Below are 16,224 nucleotides of genomic sequence, written 5' to 3' on the forward strand. Positions count from 1 at the left end.
AGAATTGGGCAAACAAATTACAACTGGAATGAGTATTTATAATAGAGAAGTTCAGAGAGCTCTGGGATCATAAAATGCCCCGTAACCATGTCTAACCTGGTTTTCTGAGATTCTTCATAGGAACTGTGTGGACAATTGAGAAATGGGTCCAGAATGATAATATCCCTGCCATGTTTTCCCTCAGATTCTATGCTCCAACCTTTCAGAACTGCTCAGCATTCTCTGTGTCTTGCTTTTTCATGGCATAGCCTCATGAATGCCCTTTCCTTCCCCTTCTCCTTCTGTAGACTTCCTGTCATCCTTCAAAACAGATCAAGTAATACATTCTTTAGAAATCTTCAGTATCTCTCCCCCAATTAAACAGGATTAGGTTTGGCTATGACATTCTGAAATAACAGTGGTTTGGAAAATCAGGGTTTTATTTTCTCATATAAAAGAACTGCAGAGGTAAGTAGTCCAGGCCTAACCTGGTTGTTCTATGAAATCATCAAGGATCTGGGGTCTTTCTACCATCTTTGATTTGAGACTTCCATCAGAAGGTTACTTCATGTAAAAGAAAGCTGATGAGTTCCAATCATCATGTCCTAATTCTATTAGCAATAATCGCACCTCGGATAAACCTCATTGGCTGAGATACTGCCACTGCGCAAAGCTATCATGTCCTAATTCTAGATAGCAAGAAGGAAAGGGGAGAAACAGGGCACCTCTGCCAGATAACACTGTTCCTCTTAAGTAGCCTTTAACAGAAGACCTACACAATATTTCAGTTATATCTTACTGAGCAGGACTAATCACATAACCACACTATACAAGATGGGCTGGGAATTAGAATCCTTTAACTGAGTGTTTTGCCACCTAGTAGTAGTCATACTCTTCCTTCCCCTACCACCACCCTTTAGTTAATTGTTCTTTAAATTTTCAGCACTCAGTATAATAACAGTACTATATTGCTATTGTCAATTTCCATGTCTCTTTCTTTCTCTTATAAATACCACAGGGGTAGAAATTGTGTCCTGTTATCTCTGAATTTGTAATACTTTGCACAAAGCCTGGCACATGAGGAATCTTCATGTATATAAAATGAAGGTTTTGAACTAAATGACAACTTTTAGCTTATAAAAGATCTGTAATTATTTATTGAATCACCAGTTCATATATTAAAACCGCTTTACTGAAGTATAATTTACATATGATAAATTTCACCCTTAAATTAAGTCTGCAAATTCAATGTGTTTTAGTAAATTTACAGAGTTGTGCAACTATCACCAAAATCCAGGTAAAGACCATTTTTAACCACAAAGAGATCTCTTGCTTCCATATGCTGTCAGTCCCCATTCCTACTCCAACTCCCAGGTGACCAAATATTTACTGTCTGCCTCTGTAATTTTGCTTTTTCTGAACATTTCATATAAATAAACTCATATAGTATGTGGTCTTTTGCTCTTGCTGCTTTTACTTGGCATAGTATTTTCAAGGTTAATTCATGTTGTGATATGTATCATTGGTTTGTTCCTTTTTATTGCTGATATTGTAGAAATTTTTATTAAATTTTATAAGTTACTTTGTTTTGGCGATTAAATATATCTTATTACAAATTATTGTATTTATTATAATCTACATGCAGTCTACTTCAGATTCAAGCTAAATTAATTTCAGTAAGATACAGAAAGTTTGGGGCACCTGGGTGGCTCAGTCATTGGGCGTCTGCCTTTGGCTCGGGTCATGATCCCAGGGTCCTGGGATCAAGGCTGCATTGGGCTCCCTGCTGGGCGGGGAGTCTGCTTCTCCCTCTCCCACTCCCCCTGCTTGTATTCCCTTTCTCGCTGTCTCTCTCCATCAAATAAATAAATAAAGTCTTAAAAAAAAAAAAAGATACAGAAAGTTTGTTCCAATTAACTCCATTCCCCCCCCCCTCCTGTACTTGGGCTCTTGTTTTTTTTTTTTTTTTTTTTTTAAGATTTTACTTATTAATTTGGTGAGGGAGAGAGAAGGGGGAGGGGGAGAAAGAGAGGGAGAGGGAATCTAGGGCAGACTCCATACTGAGCATGGAGCCAGACATGGGACTCAGTCCCACAACCCTGAGATCATGGCATGAGCCAAAACCATAAGTTGGACACTTAGCCGACTGAGTCATCCAGGCACCCCTGGACTCTTGTTTTTATATAAATTAAATGTTTATGTATTATATGACCAGCAATATGGTTTTAGAGTTATTTTATATAGCTGTCTTTTAAAACTATTAAGAGAAAAATATTTATACTTTTATATTCACCTACATAATCACCTTTATTGGTGCTCTTTATTTCTTCATGAAGATTTGATTTACTCTCTGGACCATTTCCTTTCAGCCTGATAGCTTTAGGTATTTTCCTCCCCAACCCCAGTGTTTCATTAGTATTTTTTGAAAGGTGGGTATTACCACTGAACTATCTCAGTCATTAGTGATGTGGGAATGTCTTTATTTTTGCCTTCAGTTTTGAATGATAACTTTGCTGGGGTTATAAATGTTTTTAATGAGGACATTTTATTTTTTATTTCTTTTTTTTTAGTAAAGTTTACATACAGTGTTACACGCGTTTTAAGTGTACAGCTTAGTGATGTGATAATTTATACATTATGCTGTGTTTAAAGTATAGCTACCGTCTGTCCAGTTACATTGCTATAACTTACTCATTCCATAACTGGAGGCCTGTATCTCCCTCTGCTCTTCACCACTTTTGCCCCAACCCCTCCCCTCTGTCAACCAATCAGTTTGTTCTCTGAATTTATAGTTCTTATTCTACTTTTTGTTTATTCATTGTTTATAGATGCCATTTATGAATGGAATTAAATGGTATTTGTCTCTCTCATTCTTACTTATTTCACTTAGCATAATACCCTCCAGGTGCATCCTTGTTGTCTCAAATGGTGTGATGTCATCCTTTATTATGGCTGTGTAATGTTCCATTGTTTATATTCCATTGTTTATATGTATATATATTTTCGAAGGACACTTAGGTTGCTTCCATTTCTTGGCTATTGTAAATAATGCTGCAGTAAGCATAGGGGTGCATGTGTCTTTTTGAGTTTGTGTACTCCTTTTTTCTGAGTAAATACCCAGTAGTGGAATTATTGGATCAGGTGGTATTTCTGATTTAATTTTTTGAGGAACCTCCAATACTGTTTTTCACGGAGGCTGCACCAATTTACATTTCCACCAACAGTGCACAGGGCTTCCTTTTCCTCCATGTTCTTACTTTGTTGTTTCTTATCTTCTTGATTTTAGTTATTCTTTTTTTTTTTTTTTAAAGATTTTATTTATTTATTTGACAGAGATCACAAGTAGGCAGAGAAGCAGGCAGAGAGAGAGAGGAGGAAGCAGGCTCTCCACCGAGCAGAGAGCCCGATGCGGGGCTCAATCCCAGGACCCTGGGATCATGACCTGAGGCGAAGGCAGAGGCTTTAACCCACTGAGCCACCCAGGCGCCCCTTGATTTTAGTTATTCTAACAGGCATGAGATAATATCTCATTTTGTTTTTGATTCGCATTTCCCTGATAATGAGTGATATTGAGCATCTTTTCATGTCTGTTGGTCATCTGTATGTCTTCTTTGGAAAAATGTCTGTTGAGCTCCTCTGCCCTTTTTTTAATCAGTTTTTGTGGTGGTGGTGGTGGTTTTGGGGGGTTGTTTTTGTTTTGATGTTGTTATATAAGTTCTTTATATATTTTGGATATCAGACTCTTATCAGATATATCATTTGCAAGTATCTTCTCCCATTCAGTAGGTTGTCTTTTTGTTTTGCTGATGACTTCCTTCACTGTGCAAAAGCTTTTTATTTTGATGTAATCCCAGTATTTTTGCTTTTGTTTCCTTTGCCTTAGGAGACACATCTAGAAAAATGTAGCTATGGCTGGCTGATGTTAGAGAAATTGTTGCCTTTGTTCTCTTCTAGGATTTTTATGGTTTCAGATCTCATGTTTAGGTCTTTATTCCACTTTGAGTTTATTTTTGTGTATAGTATAAGAAAATGATTGAGTTTCATTCTTTTACATGTAGCTGTCCGGTTTTCCCAGCAGCATTTTTTTTTAAATTTTATTTATTTATTTGACAGAGATCACAAGTAGACAGAGAGGCAGACAGAGAGAGAGGAAGGGAAGCAGGCTCCCCACCAAGCAGAGAGCCCAATGCTGGGCTCGATCCCAGGAACCTGGGATCATGACCTGAGCCAAAAGCAGAGGCTTTAACCCACTGAGCTACCCAAGGGCCCCACCCAGCAGTATTTATTGAAATGACTTTCTCCCATTGTGTATTCTGGCCTCCTTTGTCATAGATTAATTGACCATATAAATGTGGGTTTATTTCTGGGGTCTCTATTCTGTTCCATTGCTCTGTGTGTCTGTTTTTCATGCTAATACCATACTGTTTTGATTACCAAAGCTTTGTGTATGTCTTGAAATCTGGAATTGTGTTACCTCCAGCTTTGTTCTTTCTTGGGATTGCTTTGGCTGTGCAGGCTCTTCTGTCATTCCATGGAGGTTATAAATCTTGGTTAAGATACTTGCTTTTTTTCTTTCGACACATTTTATATATCATTCCTCTGCCTCTAGCTTCCCATTATTTCTGATGAGAAGTGAGCTGTTAATCCTGTTGTTCCCTTTTATCTGATAAATTGTTTTCTCTTGCTACTTTCAAAAACTTCTGTTTGGTTTTCTGCAGTTTTTACTATGATATGTACAGGTATGGATGTTTTTTGTTTAGCCAATTTGGGGTTCATTAGTTAGATATGTAGTTTAATGTTTGTTTTTAAAATCAAATTTGGGAAGCTTTTGGTCATTATATCCTCAAATATTTTTTTCTGCTCAAATTTTTTTCTTTCCACTTTCTGGAACTCCCATTACTTGTATGTTGGTTTGAGTTTCCTACAGGTCACTCTATTTTCTTTTTGTTTTTCAGATTGCATAATCTATATTGATCTGTCTTTGAGTTGGATGATTTTTTCCTTCTTCCAGCTCAGATTTGTTGTTGAGTCCCCCTTGAATATTTCATTTCAGAATACAATTTCCATTTGGTTCTTTTTTTTTTTTTTTAATAATTTCTGTGTATTGATATTCTCTATTTGAATTATCATCATTCTTCCATTTAATTCTTTAAATATGGTTTCCTTTGGTTCTTTTTCACACTATTTATAATACCCATTTCAAAATATTTCTCTGCTCATCCCAACATCTGGGTCCCCTTGAATTAGTATTTATAATCATCTTTTTTTTTTTTCCCTTGGTAAATGGGCACTCTTTACTGTTTCTTTGGATGATTCATGATTTTTTGTTTGTTGAAAACTACATGTTGTATTTATTTTTAATTAATTTATTTTTATTAACATATAATGTATTATCTGTTTCAGGGATACAGGTCTGTAATTCATCAGTCTTACACAATTCACAGCACTCACCACAGCACATACCCTCCTCAATGTCCATGGTCCAGCCACCCCACCCCTTCTACCGCCCTCCCCTCCAGCAACCTTCAGTTTGTTTCCTGAGATCAAGAGTCTCTTATGGTTTGTCTCCCCCTCCGGTTTCATCTTGTTTCATTTTTCCCTCCCTTCCTCTATGATCCTCTTTCTAGTTTCTCAAATTCGATGTGTCAATGAGATCATATGATAATTGTCTTCTTCTGACTTACTTCCCTTAGCATAATAACCTCTAGTTCTACCCACGTTGTTGTAAATGGCAAGATTTCAATTTTTTGTTGGCTGCATAATATTCCTGTGTGTGTGTGTGTACCACATCTTCATTATCCATTCATCTGTTGATGGACGTCTAGGCTCTTTCCATAGTTTGGCTGTTGTGGACGTTACTACTATAAACATTGGGGTGCACGTGCCCCTTTCGATCACTACATTTGTATCTTTGAGGTAAATACCCAGTAGTGCAATTGCTGGGTCATAGGGAGCTCTATTTTCACCTTTTTGAGGAACCTCCACACTGTTTTCCAGAGTGGTGGCACCAGCTCGCATTCCTACCAGCAGTCCAGGAGGATTCCCCTTTCTCTGCATCCTCTCCAACATCTGTCATTTCCTGACTTGTCAATTTAAGCCATTCTGACTGGCGTGAGGTGGTATCTCACTATGGTTTTGACTTTTTTGCTGATGCCAAGTGATGTTGAACAATTTTTCTTGTGTCTGTTGGTCATTTGGATGTCGTCTTTGCCGAAATGTCTGTTGATGTCTTCTGCCCATTTCTCAATTAGATTATTTGTTCTTTGGGTGTTGAGTTGGATAAGTTCTTTATAGATTTTGGATACTAGCCCTTTATCTGATATGTCATTTGCAAATATCTTCTCCCATTTTGTCAGCTGTCTTTTGGTTTTGTTGACTGTCTCCTTTGCTGTGCAAAAGCTTTTGATCTTGATGAAGTCCCAATAGTTCATTTTTGCCCTTGCTTCCCTTGCTTTTGGGAGTATTTCTAGGAAGAAGTGACTGCGGCTGAGATCAAAGAGGTTACTGCCTGTGTTCTCCTCAAAGATTTTGATGGATTCCTGTCTCACGTTGATGTCTTTCATTCATTTTGAGTCTATTTTTGTGTGTGGTGTAAGGAAGTGGTCCAGTTTCATTCTTCTGCATGTGGCTATCCAGTTTTCCCAACACCATTTGTTGAAGTGACTGTCTTTTTTCCACTGGACATTCTTTCCTGCTTTGTTGAAGATTAGTTGACCATAGAGTTGAGGGTCCATCTGGGCTCTCTATTCTGTTCCATTGATCTATGTGTCTGTTTTTGTGCCAGTACCATACTGGCTTGATGATGACAGCTTTGTAATAGAGCTTGAAGTCTAGAATTGTGATGCCACCAACTTTGGTTTTATTTTTCAATATTTCTCTGGCTATTCAGGGTCTTTTCTGGTTCCATACAAATTTTAGGATTATATGTTCCACTTCTTTGAAAAAAATTGATGGTATTTTGATAGGGATTGCATTAAATGTATAGATTGCTCTAGGTAGCATAGACCTTTTTACAATATTTGTTCTTCCAGTCCTTGAGCATGAAATGTTTTCCCATTTCTTTGTGTCTTCCTCAATTTCTTTCATAAGTACTTTATAGTTTTTTTTTTTAAAGATTTTATTTTTATTTATTTACTTGACAGAGAGAGATCACAAGTAGAGAGGCAGGCAGAGAGAGAGAGAGAGAGGAGGAAGCAGGCTTCCCGCCGAGCAGAGAGCCCGACTCGGGACTCAATCCCAGGACCCTGAGATCATGACCTGAGCCGAAGGCAGCGGCTCAACCCACTGAGCCACCCAGGCGCCCCAGTACTTTATAGTTTTCTGAGTACAGATTGTTTACCTCTTTGGTTAGGTTTATTCCTAGGTATCTTATGGGTTTGGGTGCAGTTGTAAATGGGATTGACTCCTTATTTATTCTGTTTTGCTGTTGTATAGAAATGCAACTGATTTCTGTGCATTGATTTTATATCCCGACACTTTACTGAATTCCTGTATGAGTTCTAGCAGTTTTGGAGTGGAGTCTTTTGGGTTTTCCACATGAAGAATCATATCTGCAAAGACTGCGAGTTTGACTTTTTCTTTGTCGATTCTGTTGCCTTTTCTTTCTTTTTGTTGTCTGATTGCTGAGGCTAGGACTCCTAGTACTGTGTTGAATAGTAGTGGTGATAGTGAACATCCCTGCCATGTTACAGACCTTTGGGGAAAAAGCTCTCAGGTTTTCCTCATTGAGAATGATGTTCGCTGTGGGTTTTTCATAGATGGCTTTGATGATATTGACGTATGTACCCTCTATCCCTATACTGTGAAGAGTTTTGACCAAAAAAGGATGCTTTGGGGGCGCCTGGGTGGCTTAGTCAGTTAAGCATCTGCCTTCACCTCCGGTCATGATCTCAGGGTCCTGGGATCGAGCCCCACATCAGGCTCTCTGCTCAGCAGGGAGCCTGCTTCCCCCTCCCTCTCTGCCTGCCTCTCTGCTACTTGTGCTCTTTCTCTTTGTCAAATAAATAAATAAAATCTTAAAAAAAAAAAGAAAGGATGCTTTATACTTTGTCAAATGCTTTTTCAGCATCTATTGAGAGTATCATATGGTTCTTATTCTTTCTTTTATTAATGTATTTTATCACATTGATTAATTTGTGGGTGTTGAACCAACCTTGCAACCCAGGGATAAATCCTACTTGGTTGTGGTGAATAATCCTTTTAACATACTGTTAGATCCTCTTGGCTAGTTTTTTGGTGAGAATCTTTGCATTCAGGCTCATCAGGGTTACTGGTCAGTAATTCTCCTTTTTGATGGGGTCTTTGTCTGGATTTGGGATCAAGATAGTGCTGGCCTTATAAAATGAGTTTGGAAGTTTTCCTTCTATTTCTATTTCTTGGAACGGCTTCAGAAGAATAGGTATTAATTCTTCTTTAATGTTTGGTAGAAATTCTTCCAACAACTGAGCCACGTAGGTGCCCCTGGTAGGATGCTCTTTAGCCTCCATGTATTTCAGTTGTTTCCAACTTTCCTCTTGTGATTGCGTTCGAGTTTCAAAGTATTGTGGTCTGAAAATATGCAGGGAATGATCCCAATCTTTTGGTACCAGTTGAGACCTGATTTGTGACCCAGGATGTGATCTATTCTGGAGAATGTTTCATGTGTACTAGAGAAGAATGCATATTCTGTTGCTTTGGAATGGAGTGTTCTGAATATATCTGTGAAGTTCATCTGATCCAGTGTGTCATAAAAATCCCTTATTTCCTTGTTGATCTTTTGCTTAGATGATCTGTCCATTTCATTGAGGGGAGTGTTAAACTTCAGTGTGTTTCTTTGATTTTATTATTAATTGGCTTATATAATTGGGTCCTCCCATGTTAGGGACATAAATATTTACTGTTGTTAGATCTTCTTGTTGGACAGACCCTTTCAGAATGATATAGTGTCCTTCCTCATCTCTTATTATAGTCTTTGGCTTAAAATCTCATTTGTCTGATATAAGGATCACCACTCCAGTTGTCTTTTGATGTCCATTAGCATGGTAAATTATTTTCCACACCCTCTGTTTAAATCTTGAGGTGTCTCGGGGTGCCTGGGTGGTTCAGTGGGTTAAGCCTCTGCCTTGGGCTCAGGTCATGATCCCAGGGTCCTGGGATTAAGGCCCACATCAGGCTCTCTGCTCAACAGGGAGCCTGCTTCTCCCTCTCTATCGGCCTGGCTCTCTCCCTACTTCTGCCTACTTGTGATTTCTCTCCCTGTCAAATAAATAAATAAAAAAATCGTAAAAAAAAAAAAAAAAGAATCTTGAGGTGTCTTTGGGTCTAAAATGAGTCTCTTGCAGACAGCATATTGATGGATCTTGTTTTTTTTTTTTTTAAAGATTTTTTATTTATTTATTTGACAGAGAGAGATCACAAGTAGACGGAGAGGCACAGAGAGAGAGAGAGAGGGAAGCAGGCTTCTTGCTGAGCAGAGAGCCCGATGTGGGACTCGATCCCAGGACCCTGAGATCATGACCTGAGCCGAAGGCAGCGGCTTAACCCACTGAGCCACCCAGGCGCCCCTGGATCTTGTTTTTTTATCCAGTCTCATACTCTTTATCTTTTGATTGGGGCATTTAGCTCATTTACATTCAGGGTAACTATTGAAAGATATGAATTTAGTGCCATTGTATTTACTGTAAGGTGACTGTTACTGTATACTGTCTCTGTTCCTGTGTGGTCTGTGTTACTTTTAGGCTCTCTGCTTAGAGGACCCCTTTCAGTATTTCTCATAGGTCTGGTTTGGTGACCATGAATTCTTTTAGTTTTTGTTTGTCCTAGAAGCTTTTTATTTCAATGACAGCTTAGCTGGATATAGTATTCTTGGCTGCATACTTTTCTTGTTTTAGTGCCCTGAATATATCATGCCAGTCCATTCTGGCCTGCCAGGTCTCTGTGGATACGTCTGCTGCCAATCTAATGTTTCTACCGTTGTAAGCTACAGACTTCTTGTCCCGAGCTGCTTTCAGGATTTTCTGTTTGTCTCTGAGAATTGTAAGTTTTACTACTAGATGTTGGGGTATTAACATATTTTTATTGATTTTGAGGGGGTTCTCTGTGCCTCCTGGATTTTGATGACCATTCCCTTCTCCAAATTAGGGAGGTTTTCCACATTAATTTGCTGCAGTATACCTTCCCCCCCCCTCCTTCTTCTTCTTCTGGGATCCCAGATATTCTAATATTGTTTCATCTTATGGTATTACTGATTTCTCACATTCTCCTCTCACAATCCAGTAGTTTATCTCTCTTTTTCTCAGTTTTTTGAGGTGAGTTTTTCTGTTTTGTCATTTTGTCCAGAGAACAGATGAATGAGAGAACAAAATGCTAAAAGGTTAACAACAACCCCAGAAAAATGTACACTAAAGAATTCAGAAGAGACCCGATACCAGGGGGAAAAGAAAGAAACAAACAAAAAAGAATGTGATCAGGCTGATGAATAGAACAGAACCACTCACTAGATTTTGGGTGTATTTTGGTCTATTAGAAGAAACTGCCTCCTAAAATTTTGAAAAAGAAAAACACACACACACACACACACACACACACACACACACACAGATAAGGGTGAATACAATGAAGGGATGGAATATGACTGTAAAAATGAACATTAAGAAAGATTTTTTTTTAATGAATTGATAAAATAAGAAGTTGGTTGAAAAAAGAAAGAAGAAAAATTTTAAAAAGAGAGAACCTGATTAGACTGATGAATAGAACAAAGCCATATGCTAGATTTAGGATATATTTTGGTGTTTTAGAAGAAACTGCATCCCAAAATTTTAAAGGAAGAAAAACATTTCTATATACCAAAAACAAGGTTAAATACAATAAAGGAATAGAATATGGCTGTAAAAATGAAAATTAAAAATGTTTAAAAAGGAATTGATAAGTTGGTTGGAAAAGGAATGAAGAAAAATTGAAAAAATAGCAAAGTAGAAGAAAAAAATAAAGAAAATTTTAAAAATTAACTTGAAAGACTAAAGAATCATAGGGAAAGAACCATGAATTCTATGTGCTGTATTCCCCTAGTACTGGAGTTTTGTAGTTCTCATTGATCAGTAAACTTTGTCTTGACTGGATGTTTTTATTGATCTTCTGGGACAAGGGCCTATTGCAGTGATTCTCAAATGTCTTTGTCCAGGTGGAATTGAACCACCCTTCTCAGGGGCCAGGCTAAGTAATCTGCTCAGGTTTGCTCTTGGTAGCTTTCGTTGCCTGAAAGCTTTCTTTACAGCTTTGGACGACTAGAATGAAAATGGTGGCCTCCCAGTCTCTAGCCCGGAGGAACCGAGAGCTGGGGGCCCCACTCCTCAGTTCCCTTCAGAGAAAAGCCGTCAATCACTCCTGTCTCCCTGGTCTCCATCCACACTCTGTGCTCAACCAGCCTGTGACTGAGTGTTTCTTTTTTCTTTTTTTTTTTAGATTTTATTTATTTATTTGACAGAGATCACAAGTAGGCAGAAAGGCAGGCAGGGGGCTGGGGGGGGGGAAGCAGGCTCCCTGCTGAGCAGAGAGCCCTATGCGGGGCTCGATCCCAGGACCCTGAGATCATGACCTGAGCTGAAGGCAGAGGCTTAACCCACTGAGCCACCCAGGTGCCCCTGACTGAGTGTTTCTATCTCAGGCACACAGCCCTGTTTGGAGTCTCCAAACCCAGCAGATTCCTGTGGTGCACTCCCATGCTGCTCCTCCGGGGGAGGAAGGGGAGTCTCCCTGGGTCTGCTGCTCAAAGAGCAGTAGCCCAACTGCACCACAGATCATGGTTTATGGCAACCCTGAGCTGAGATCCCACTCCTTGGCTCACTCTTTGCAGCTGGCTTCTCTGCTCTGATACCTGGGAGCTCTGTCACGCTCAGGGACCCTCAGTCTTCCTGTGACCCCAAGGGTCCTAAGACTATACTGTCCCCAGCGAGGATTCCCACCGCCCACCCCTACCCCTGCTTATCCACTGGAGTGACATCCCTTAGCTGAGCAGACTTCTGAAAGTTCTGATTTTGTGTTCTGCTGCTTTATCACTTGCTTGTAGCCGGCTGATGGAGGCTCCCTCCCCACCGCGATCTAGCTTCCCAAATATCCCTTAGGATTCACTTCTCTGCACATCCTACCTTCCACAGAGTGGTCGGGTTTTCTGTTCCTAGAGTTGTTGCTATTCTTTTCTTCAGTTTCCTATTGAGTTCGTAGGTGTTCAGAATGGTTTGATAACTATTTAGCTGAATTCTTGGGACCAGATGAAATTTAGATCTGCGTCTCTGCCATCTTGCTAGCACCAATCAAAACTACATGTTTTAGATAATATTTTGTGGCAACTCTTAATTCAGATTCTTCTGCCATGGAGGTTGGATATTGTTGCTGGGTGATTTTGTTTATTTAGACTATTCTATAGTGTCTGTCTTTTTGCATTGTGTGACTACTGATGTCTTATTAAAATAACCATGAATACTTAATGATTTAAACATGAAATTAGCTTTTCCTGGTCATATTTTTAAAATTATTGTTTTAATATTTAAAGCTGGCTTCTTAAAAGTCACCCCTGGGTCAGCATAGATTAGTGGTCAATGATTGGCTTAAACCCTGGGCCAGGGAATCTACCCTTTGCTAATGGATCTGTTTATCATTTGGAGAATGTATTCAGAGTTCAGTCAATTTACAGTTCTGCTCCAACCTTTGCTTTCAGTGTGTTTAAGGCCTTACATTCACATAGAGTCAGTAGATAGCTAGGACTCCCTCCAGTTTCTCCTTAGCAATAGTGAAGTCTTACCACCAGGGTTCCCATAGTCAGTCTTATCAAGACTCATTATGGCTTTTTGTTCCCTTGTATTCCCTTGTAAATTTGTCATTTGTCTGCTCTGTTAACCTGCTCTGACTAGTATTCTGACCTTAGTCTAGCTACAGTGGTAGCCTTCCTGGATTGTTTACTATTGTTCCCCAGATTGTCCCTCTATTATTTTTGACAGTGATGCTGGGCAATCTCCAGAGCTGATTTGCTATGCTCAGCTTTAGATTAAATCAGCCCACTCTGGCATCAGTCGTCCTCTTGGCCTGACTGGACCTGCTCTGATGGAATTACTCCCAGGGAGCTAGGGGTTGGGAGATAGGGGCAGCCCTAGGATAAAATGCTACAGATTTTCCCTGTTCTTAGTATGGTTCAGTAATTTTTCTTCTTTTCTTTTCTTCTCTTTTTTCTTTTTTTTAAAGTAAGCTCCATGCCCAGTGTGGAGCCCATTGTGGGCCTTGAACTCATCACCATGAGATCAAGACCTGAGCTGAGATCATGAGTCACTTGTTTAACCAGCTGAACCACCTAGGTGCCCTTGTTCAGTAATTTTTCTCAGATAGACATTTCTCAATTTGAGAAATTTGATGTATGCCTTTGGTTAATTTTCAGAGGTGCAAATTGGTTGGTTTTGACCATTTTGTTCAGTTTTATTGTTGCTTTTTGGGGAGAGGGTTTGCTAAGCAGTTTAAGCATTCCAGAGCTTTAGGAATTGCCCAGTTAGACTCTAAACTCCTTTGGGCAGACACCATCTTTCTCTTTTCTGTACAGTATCCATCCAATGTGAATTAAACCTTTGAGCTTTCATTTCTTTAGCTGTCAAATGAAATTAATAATCCTTGCATTGCTTACCTCAAAGGATCAAGTGAAATAGTGGTTAAAAATTTTATAAGGTAGGGGCGCCTGGGTGGCTCAGTGGGTTAAGCCGCTGCCTTCGGCTCAGGTCATGATCTCAGAGTCCTGGGATCGAGCCCCGCATCGGGCTCTCTGCTCTCTCGGGGAGCCTGCTTCCTCCTCTCTCTCTGCCTGCCTCTCTGCCTGCTTGTGATCTCTCTGTCAAATAAAAAAAAAAAAAAAAAATCTAAAAAAAAAAATTTTATAAGGTATAAACGCTTTATAAGATTCTTTGAAAAATTTAAAGTAGTTTGCAAGCCACAACACTGATTCCTAACACTGCAACCTGTTGTGCATATACTATTTCCAAGTATTCATCCTGAATACATGTTTTTTTTTTTTTTTTTTTTTCCCCCTGGTCATTTTATGCTCATGGGTTTTGCTGTTGGTTTGAAAGAAATAGTTCACGTGTTTTTGGTGGGCAGCAGCAGGCCACTTACAGAACAGTCTGGGAATAAAAGCTAGTTCCACCAGGAGGAGAGTTTTTAGGACTTCTGTTTTCTCTTTCACTGTTGTTCCACTGCCTGGCTTACCACTTCTGGTTCTGCAGTTAGAGAGGTGAGCTATCAGTGGAGGTTTCTGTGGACATCGGATTTAAATACTGGAGAGATGTGGAGCCAGGTAGTTCACTGGGATATGCCAAGAAGTGCCAAACACTTTGAAGCTTTTTTAGAAGTTGTTTTTTTTGGAGAAGCATGAAGGATGGTTCATCATGCATTCAACTACTATGTATTCAGTGTCCATTATGTGTGAAGTAATGTTCTGGGTACTGTGGATACAAGACAAAGGGAATCCTTCTTCTCGTGGAACTTACACTAATGGGGGAGAGGATAAATAAATAAGCAAGAAAATATATCCGGTAGTGTTAGGTGTCAGTAGGAAAGGTAAAGTAGGATGAGGGGACATGGAATAACAGAACTGTTTTAGGTAGGATGGTTAAGTTAATAAGGAAGTCATTTCAGATAGGGTGAGATTTGAGCAGAGACTTGAATGAAGTGAGGGAGTATGCCATTTGGATATCTGAGGGAAGGGTATTCTGGGTATAGAGAAGAGCAAGTGCAAAGATCCTGAGATGTAAGCTTGCATGGTATGTTCAGGAAACAAGGATGTCATTGCGATTCAAGTGGAGAAAGCTGAGGAATAGTGGTAGGAGTTAGGCAGGATGTGCACAGAGGGCACTTTCCTTATTTAAGAAGTGAAATTACATTGGATGGGTAGTATATGGCAGCTGAGATTGTGTAGAAGTCAGGCAGACAGTACTTTTATTCTCTTGTAACTGACCATGTGTGCCCAGAAGAGACCCAGCTGATAGATATGAACTGCCTCCACTCCATATGAACGGTGGGATCTATCAGGGTCCAAGCATAGCACAAGGGACTCTGAGTTAAAGGGAAGGGTTCAGAGCCTGCCATTCCAGAGGAAAATCTAGTGCTGGGTTTAGGAAACTGGGAAATTCAACTATCTCGGTGGAAATAGCTTGGATATTGGGATTAGACAGACCTGGCTATGAAACTGACTTTTTCAATTCTTAGTAATGAGACTTTGGGTAGTTTACTTTATTTCTCTGGACTTAAGTTTATTTAACTATAAATACAGTGAAAATAATACCTGTTTTGCAAGATCACTGTGACCTTTTGAGACTTATAGGGATTTGATAAGGTAGGTCCCTACCATAGTACCTGTCACATGGCGGATGTTCAATAAATAGTAGTTGTAATAGAGGTAATATTTATAATAGTGGTAATGGTTAACCCCTACAGAATGCTCAGTGTGTATCAACCATTATAAAGAGAATTCTTAGGTATCTCAAATTTAAGTCCAAATTCAAATTTCTGTTTTTTACTCCAAACATGCTCCTTTCATAGTTCTTATCCCAGTAAGTAGCATTTTTATTATTCTAGTTTCTCAAGTTAGCTTTGGAGTCATTTTTAATGTTCTTCTTCTCATACTCCATATTCAATCCATTAGTAATTTTTGTCAGCCTAAATCTTCAGAATATATCCAAAATAGGACTCCTTCCCAGTGTGTACTTCCCAGTGTGTACCACCAGTACATCACTGCTGCACCCTATTTGAAGCCACCATTATCTTTCATCTGGATTTTTTCAAACAGCATCCGAACTGGTCTCCCTTCTTCTCGAACTCTTGCCTTCCTGCCATCTCAGCTCAACAGCCAAAGTAATCTTAAAATGAAGTCAAATCATGTCCCTTTTTTGCTTAAAATACTCTAGTGGCTTCTTATCTCATTTCCGATTAAAAAACAAAGTCCTTATACTGGCCTGCAAAGCTTGGCATGACTAGACCCTCATTACCTTTCTGGTCTCACTGTCTACTCTTTTCTCTTTGTTTCACTGCTTTCCAGCTAAACTGGCCTCCATGTTGTTTCTCATATGTGGCTCCACTTCAGGGCATTTGCATTTGCTGTTTTCTCTACTTGGACAGTTTCCTCTCAGTTGTATGTTTTGCTTCTTCAACTTATTCATTGCTTAGATGTCACTCAATGACATTTTCCCTAGCTATTTTTTTTTTAAGATTTTATTTATTTATTTGACAGAGAGAGAT

The 16,224-nt window shown here is 39.3% G+C and overlaps 1 protein-coding gene and 1 pseudogene across 5 annotated transcripts in view; one reads left to right on the forward strand and one right to left on the reverse strand.

Moving 5' to 3' along the window:
- FAM168A (family with sequence similarity 168 member A) overlaps nucleotides 1-16,224 on the forward strand; it is a 243,745-nt gene that overhangs the window by 157,266 nt on the left and 70,255 nt on the right. The gene's annotated exons all lie outside the window — the stretch shown is intronic.
- On the reverse strand, nucleotides 536-654 carry LOC125080195 (uncharacterized; annotated as a pseudogene).

This window comes from Lutra lutra, chromosome 10 (assembly GCF_902655055.1).
Source record: "Lutra lutra chromosome 10, mLutLut1.2, whole genome shotgun sequence".
Taxonomy (NCBI): Eukaryota; Metazoa; Chordata; class Mammalia; order Carnivora; family Mustelidae; genus Lutra; species Lutra lutra.